A 9,113-nucleotide genomic window follows, 5' to 3' on the forward strand; every position below is an offset into this window, starting at 1 on the left:
CTACAACATTCTAGTAGATTGCCCCGAAATTTTATTAGGATTGGACATTTGGTTACAGAGATCCCTTTTGAAGAGTACTTAGGATTTATATAACTAAACTTTCTGAGATTTTTGACCAAGTGTATCATAATAAATATCTAAGCCGTCTGTCAACCGATTTCGGTTCTCCTGGCACCAAATGAAAGCTATAATATCCTAGTAGAACCCTATACAATTTTATTAGGATTGGACATTTGGTTATCGAGATATCTTTCAAAGAGTACTTGGGAGTAATACAGGTTAACCTTTTGAGAGATTTTTGACCAAGTGTATCATAATAAATATCTCAGCCGTCTGTCAACCGATTTGGGTTCTCTTAGCACCAAATGAAAGCTACAGTATCCTTGTAAAAGGCCTTGAAATTTCATTTTGATTGGACATTTGGTTACTGAGATATCTTTCGAAGAGTATTTTAAAAAAATCCTTTTTACCCATCTTACACCTAAGAAGGGTATAAATACCGCTCGAAAAACCGGTTGTCGATCCGAGGCCCGCAGGGCCGAGTCGCATATACCAATCAACTCAGCTCGACGAACTGAGCAAATGTGTGTGTGTGTGTGTATGTGTGTGTGTGTGTGTGTGTGTGTGTATGTGTGTGCGTGTGTGCGTATGTTACAAAAAAAGTCACGCACGTTTCTCAGCCGTCTGACATCCGATTTGTTTTCTCTTAGTTGCAAATGAAAGCTACAACATCCTAGTAGAACCCTATTGAATATTATTACGATCGGACATTTGGTTACCGAGATATCTTTCGAAGAGTATTTTAAAGTAATATATGTTAGCTTTTTGAGAGATTTTTGACATTTAGCATATTGATGAATATCTCAGCCGCCTGTCAACCGATTTGAGTTCTCTTGGCAGCAAATGAAAGCTACAACATCCTAGTAGATCGCCCAGAAATTTTATTCCGATTGGACATTTGGTTACAGAGATATCTTTCCAAGAGTACTTGGGATTTATACAACTAAACTTTTTGAGATTTTTGACCAAGTGCATCATAATAAATATCTCAGCCGTCTGTCAACCTATTTGGGTTCTCTTAGCATCAAATGAAAGCTACAACACCCTAGTAAATCACCCAGAAATTTATTTCGAATGCACATTTGGTTACCGAGATATCTTTCAAAGAGTACTTGGGAGTAATACAGGTTAACTTTTTGAGAGATTTTTTACCAAGTGTATCATAATAAATATCTCAGCCGTCTGTCAACCCATTTGGGTTCTCTGAGCATCAAATGAAAGATACAATATCCTTGTAAAAGGCCCTGAAATTTTATGTCGATTGGACATGTGGTTACTGAGATATCTTTCGAAGAGTATTTCAATAAATTCCTTTTTTTATTTATTATTATATTCGCTTGCTATCTTGCATGAGCTTTTGACCAGTCTAGGGAAGATTCAAATATTACGTCCATAATTTTTTGGGATTTCTAGACCCCCCTCCCCCCTCTGTCTCGCTATTTTCCTAAACCTAATACACGTACTGTCACACTTTTGTAGACCCCCCCCCCCTCCCCGTAATGTTGGACGTAATTTTTGAACGTTCCCCTAAGGAAAATTATTTTTCAAAAAAATATTGTAATTTTTACGAATGATCAGACTTTCACGACGAAATAGAAATCGCACGAAAATCGTACTTGCCTGTCATTTCCGACAGCTTTTCGCCTTCCACCCGTGATTCAGGCGAAATCTGCGCGATTTGTTGTGTAAACATGATCAGCTGGGAGATGCCGAACAATAAGGATGAACGTAAGCATCGGAGGACCAGCTGATTTTGTTGTGTAAACATGATCAGCTGGTGCACCGAGAACAATGAGAGCAATGGTAAACATTGGAGACGGCGGGCGAAATCTGTCATAAATTCGAGCGAATTGCTAAAGAGCAGCAACAGAGAGCGACAGCGAAATCGATAGCGAAATCGGAGAAGGACGAAATTTATTGCACTGAAGTCTAAGTGGTAAAAAAAATCGCAATAATGCTGACCTCATATAAAGTGTATATCGGTACCAACATTTCAAAAGGGCGTAACTGCTTTTGCAACCAATGCCTTCTCACAGAGATGTGGGTCGTATTTCATTTATCTCACGCAATTCACATCCATTAATCGAAAGAGGAGGATTTTATCTTTCTATTTGTGCTAGTGGATTGCTCGAGAGGGATGGAATACGCTCTACAGCTTTGTGAGAAGGCATTGGTTGTAAATGCAGTTACGCCCTTTTGAAATGTTGGTGCCGATATTAGCAGGTTATTATTTTCAATAAAATTATAAATAACAAATTACACATAAACAGGAATTCTATGAAAACTAACAATATGTTAAATGAAATCTTTGAATTTATATATTGTGGAAAAAATACAAGAACTAGCTAATGCCAAAACTGGTTTACATAGTACACGCAGAAAAATATATATTAAAGTAAAAAATAAACGACTTTGAAATAAAGAAAAATAATCATTGATCCACGGCCTAAGTGCAATTTTCATTGAATCAGTAACACTGAGTATTTGATACAAAGCACTTTTATTATTGTTTCTAAGTCTAGCTCTCGTGAGCCTGATTGTAAATTCAAAGTGAATAATATTTGATTCAAATATTCCATTTCATTGAAACAAATATATTATTGCTTTATTTTAAAAATATTAATTTTTGAAACAAAAAACACATGTTTTAGAATCAAAAACAAAATTTATTTGTTATAGAAATAATATTAATTGCGAGATTAATTGATAGTTAAATCATAATCCAATAAAAATGAATAAGACTTTCAAGGAGCAACATTTACTTTATTCAAATGTTTTATTACATACAAATCTCTACATTATTTTTGCTGATATGGAGCAAATCGCTGTGCAGATGCCTCTTGTTACATCAGCAGTTTCAACGGGGGGCGTTGGTGTAGGCGTCAAAGTTGAAGAAGCTCGGCGAAAGATTCTGTTTAATAAAAAGAGTTTCGTAAGTAAACATATGTATTCTTACGGAAACCTGCAGGTGCTTACAAGATCTTTTCTTCATCCGATGATGCCGGTCTTCGTCCTTTCAACTAAAAACGACTCTGTCATCTGAAAAGAATAATATGATTTTTAGAGTTGAATAATATGTTTTACTTTATCGTACTTACCTGCAAAGGCTGCCACAAAATCATCTTACAAAACCAAGACTAGCTTCAACGTTTTGAAATCTTCCGAGCTAAAAACAACTACGATTTCTCTTCTTCTTCTTCTACTCCTCACGATTTCTCGATTTTTCGTTTTCTGATAGCAACGCCAAAATGGTGACAGATAAACTTGTGCGGTCAAAGTAGTTATGTTTTCAAATCAAATACAAAACGACTTTGTTTCTAATAAAATTATTTTAGATTCAAAGCTGTCTAGTATTTGAATCGAATATAAAATTGCTTTGATTCAATAAAAGTAATGAATTTGAATCAAAGTAGTAATGCATTTGATTCTAATATGCGACTTTTCTCTGCATGTAGATATTGCGATTTTTTTTACCACTTAGACTTCAGTGCAATAAATTTCGTCCTTCTCCGATTTCGCTATCGATTTCGCTGTCGCTCTCTGTTGCTGCTCTTTAGCAATTCGCTCGAATTTATGACAGATTTCGCCCGCCGTCTCCAATGTTTACCATTGCTCTCATTGTTCTCGGTGCACCAGCTGATCATGTTTACACAACAAAATCAGCTGGTCCTCCGATGCTTACGTTCATCCTTATTGTTCGGCATCTCCCAGCTGATCATGTTTACACAACAAATCGCGCAGATTTCGCCTGAATCACGGGTGGAAGGCGAAAAGCTGTCGGAAATGACAGGCAAGTACGATTTTCGTGCGATTTCTATTTCGTCGTGAAAGGGTGCTATTACACTCTTTGCCCAGACGCCAAATATTTGACCACTTTTGACAGATAAATTTTGGCAGGTGGTTTGGCTTTGTTTGTCCCTATTCCTTTTTCGAGAGTGACAAATATTTTTGTTTGCCAGGTACACATTGGTCAAAGTTTAACTGTCAAAAGTTGTCAAATATTTGGCATTGGTCAAAGAGTGTCATACTAGCTAAAGTCTGATCATTCGTAAAAATTACAATATATCATTTTTAACCTTTTTACACCATAACCATGAATACCAAGTACTTCGGAGCTAATTTATTCGACTGATTAAGAGATATTAGACAAAGTGTATCTCGTTGATTTTCTTATCCATTTGTTGATCGATTCAAGATCTTTTGGCAGTTAACAAAAGATACAATATTCCAGAATATGTAAGCTTTTCTGCCGTGAATCGCATGTCAGTCCCATCTGCATTTTGAGCAAAATTGAGTTAATGGCCGTTTTCGAGCTTTCTTTGGATGATCTTTCCGCTGCGTGCAAAAAATATATAGTTTGTTCAGTAAAATTGAAAAACAACACCAAGTCAGATTGTCCCATAGTGAAATGTAATCGCAAGTCAGTCCCATTACGAACTTGTCCACCCTCTAGTACAAAACCTAACACTATTTTTAGAGTGACTGGAAGGGAGAGTGGCGTCATGTTCCGATTTTGACAGGTCTCCTGCTCGTTTGGAACGCGCGTTTGTATGGATTTGACAGCAATTTGACACATGATCTATGTTCCAATTTTGACATTGACGCCACTCTAAGTTAAAGGCACTCTAACTATTTTAGCCAGTTTTATATTTTTCACTGTTACGTTGTCACGTTTGAAACAATATGTTAAAGTTTCGTGATGATCGCAGAAGTTTTCAATTCATGGCGATTTTTTCGAGTTTCACATAGAAATCGAATTTGAAAACTTTAGAGGCCTACTTTTTACATATTGTCGGCGAAGCACTAAGTTAGAATTCGGTGGTTGGACTTCCGAACCGAACTTTTCTTCCGAAGTAGCCAAGTGTCAAGCTACTTGTCACTGTTGTCACTGTCATCTGTGCTCTTAGTAAATAAAAAAGGCAAAACATTGGTTCTCCAAAGCGCTGACCGCAATTTCTCAGTAATTAGTGTCTGAGTTTGTGGGATTTTATGTGATTCTTATTTCGTAACGCATGGAAATGGATAAATAGAAACCTTTAACCACCTACAGCAGCATCATTATAATGCTCCGTATTCATCATCCAGTGTGCGACAACGGTAGGTGAATCCAATACGGTTTGTGTGGGTACAACTTTCTAAGGATTTCGAAGCACAATCTGGCTATTCGGGAAATCCCTAACAAGAATTGACTATCGCTTCAGCAAATACCTGAAAGATGGGCAAAAGAAATAAACGTACAAGAAGTTTCCGCAAAGCGCTGCTCTATTTGGTAGAACCGGTAGAACATTAAAATCTTCAACAATCTCGGAAAAAGTCGATGGAGCGAGTGCTGGAAAATGTAAATAAACCCTAGTTGCACCAGCGTTTTAAGGTTGTCTGATCAGAGAGACACATGAATTGCATAACTAGACATTTTTCCCTTAACTATGCAAAATCGCGTCGAAAATGCAATGAAATGTTTTATAACGTTACTACTTTTAGGATAATGAGTATTCAATATACTCAAAAGGTTATTTGAAGCTTTTATTTATAGTTACAAAACATGATTTATTTCAAAATTTTTCGTCATGACCACCCGGTAGTGACATACTATGAACTTCGGAAGAAGGCAGACGTGTCGTTCACCGAAGCTGATTTTCTAGTTTTTTTCCGAACAGACAATACCAATGTGCAAAGCTTTTAGCGAACCATTCCATTACAATACACTATATTGTAGCTGGTACACTGTATGGTACAGGAATGGTTTTCACCAAATACCCTATGGTTAGTTTTTATCCGGGACTGTACCAGGAGCAAGTGCCAGTGGTAGACTTGAACGTGTTCAGTGACTACATGGCGAGGATTTCTTCCGCTGCCAGTGGCGTAACGCAGCCAGCCGGCATCCCGCAGAAAGCCGTGCGAGATGAGCGAAATCGAACGAAGGAGAGGTCATTCGTGAACACCCACGTGTCCACGAATCCTGCGAAAGTGAACCGTGGAGAAGCAATGGAGAAATTGGGAAGCAACAGTGCAGTGCAGAAAGGAAGGGAAGTCGCCACGAGCGGGATCATGTCGTGTACAGTATGCAAAGTTGAAAGCCACAAAATCGAAAACTGTCCGTCATTCAAAGCGATGAATTTGGATGAAAGATGGAAATCGGTGAAGGTGAACAAACTGTGTGCACGATGCCTCACTTCGCACACGCGATGGCCATGTAGAGGTGAAATTTGTGCCATCAACAACTGCCCTAAACGTCACCATCGCTTGTTGCATTTCGACCCACCAACTGAGCCCAAGGATAACAATGCGGTAGTGGCATTCCATAGGCAGTTATCGTCGTCCACTCTTTTCCGCATAAGGTATGCACACAGCAAAATCTAGCCACCGCATTTTGGATAGAAATTTCTCTATTTTCAACGAATCGTGGCAATCTCTGGCGCAAATGAAAGCTTATTGTGTAAGGATTCGAAAAATATTTACTTCGGGATATATTTTGACATTGTGTTTAAAATAGAGTCAAGGGAAGAAGAAGTCCTCGAAAAGTTTTTGCACAAACGTGCTGAAAATCTGACAATGTACATTAAAGCGACCGTCCCCGCAGACCTAAGTTAGCTTTCAAGTATTCGGTTCTATACATCATTACAACCTGGAAAGGTTGCAGATCAACTTAAGAGCAAGAAAAAATCGAAGTTTGGCAATAAATACATAGTTTGGTCAACAATTTGAATTTGTGGTTTGAAAAACCGAACTTTTAGAAATACATGTACAGCAAATCATCTTTTTCACTACGGGAAATGTCGGGAAAAATGGCTGGCACCCCTTATTCAAAAGCTTAGATATTGTGTATTGATTTGAATTGATTTTTGTCCCCTGTTTTTGGTGGAGAATGCTTGCGTTTATATGCAGAAAATTATGTAGAAATTGTACTGTATTTTTTCAAAAAACGTAAAATCTCATACTCTTTAAAACTCAACCCAATTGAAAAATATTGAGTAACCGTGAATTGGAACCTTCAAAAAATGTCAAGAACGACAGCTTTCATCGAAAAATAAGATTGATTTTGACACAAAGGTGGTAAAAATTTCTTGGCATGCGGTCGAAGGTACTGTGCAAAACTTTACGGAAGGACTCAAGCTCAAATCTCGAGATGACGGATATAACAAGTCAAATCAGCAATGTCTTGATGTTGATTTAAAGTAAATTAATGCTTTTTTACGATGAATTGCTTTTGGTTTGGGAACAAGTTGGAATGAATTATTACTGCTTGATTTTCTTTGGCCAGATTTTGCTGTGCGCATACCTTACTCCCCGTAACTGTATTCGGCCCGAAAGGACAGTTAGATACCTACGCATTCCTCGACGACGGATCGTCAGTGACGCTCATAGAACGATCGATCACAAGCACCATCGGAGTCAACGGAGGCGCAGAAACACTGCGGATTGAATGGACCGGAGGAATCAATAAGACGATATCGGGAGCTGAAGTTGTTACTTTGGAGATAGCCGAAACAGGTGGAAGGAAGCGCTATAAACTGTCGGAGGTGTACACGGTTGACAACCTTGGTTTACCACAACAGACAACAGAGTACGCGGAGCTCTCTGCTCGGTACGCACATCTTGGCAAGCTGCCGGTGAAGAGCTTCAAATCCGCTGTTCCAGGAATCTTGATCGGACAGAACAATATTCACCTTCTAGCTACACTGAAGTTGAACGAACCGATCGCTACAAAGACTAGAATCGGTTGGGCAGTGTGTGGCAGTTTGAGGAAACAGCGATTGAACCAACTACACCGACAGCTTCATCTATCTGCGGAACCGATCCAAGATCTGCACGAGTACGTCCGCCACTTTTTCGACATCGAGAGTTTGGGAGTGGCAGTCGTGCCGGCTGTGCGATGCGCGGAAGAACAAAGAGCATACAACATTTTGGAGAGGACTACGCGGCGGGTACAAGGTGAGAAGTATGAAACGGGCCTACTCTGGAAACATGACTACGTGGAGTTCCCAGATAGTCGGCCGATGGCGGAACAACGATTCAAATGCCTTGAAAGGCGTTTAGCCAGGAATCCTGAGTTATACGACAGCGTTCGTCAGCAAATAGCCGAATTCAAAACCAAGGGCTACATACACGAAGCATCAGTGGAAGAAATTGAAGGATACGACCTGCGACGGACTTGGTTCTTGCCAATTGGAGTTGTCGTGAATGACAAAAAGCCAGGAAAAGTACGAGTTATCTGGGACGCAGCAGCCAAGGTAGATGGTGTATCATTAAACTCGATGCTGCTCAAAGGTCCGGATCTTCTGACGCCGCTTTTATCCGTATTGTACCCGTACCGGGAGCGTCAAGTAGCAGTGTCAGCAGACATCAAAGAAATGTTTTTGCAGATCTTGATCCGTAACCAGGACCGCAGCGCATTGCTATTCCCATTTAGGGATTCCCCAGAGTTGCCGATGAGCGTGATGGTATCCGATGTGGCAATATTCGGAGCAGCTTGCTCTCCAGCGCATTCACAGTACATCAAAAACTTGAACGCAGCGGAGCAGGAAGCGGAGTTTCCACGAGGAGCAGCAGCTGTGAAGAAACGCCACTATGTGGACGATTACGTCGATAGTTTTGATACGGCGGAAGAAACGTACGAAGTGGCCAAAGAAGTAATCGAGGTACACAGGCGAGCGGAATTCCACATCCGTAACTGAATGTCGAGTGATAGAATGGTGTTGGAGAAGCTGGGTGAGGTAAACCTGAAGCCGTCAAAAGCTATACTACCGGAGAAGGACGTTGGTTTCGAGCGTGTATTGGGAATGGCGTGGCTGCAAGAAGAGGACGTCTTCGCGTTTTCAGTGCAGTTTTGCGGGAAGGTGTACCACCTGTTGGAGGATTCCATCGTCCCCACGAAAAGAGAAATGCTGAGATTGGTGATGAGCATCTACGATCCTCTAGGATAAGTGGCATCATTCGTCATTCATGGAAAAATCCTAATTCAGGAAGTGTGGCGAACTAAAACGGATTGGGACAGCAAAATCCCAACGGATATCGCTACTCGCTGGCAAGAATGGTTGGCGGTACTCAAAAAG

This window comes from Aedes albopictus, chromosome 2 (assembly GCF_035046485.1).
Source record: "Aedes albopictus strain Foshan chromosome 2, AalbF5, whole genome shotgun sequence".
In the NCBI taxonomy this organism is placed as follows: Eukaryota; Metazoa; Arthropoda; class Insecta; order Diptera; family Culicidae; genus Aedes; species Aedes albopictus.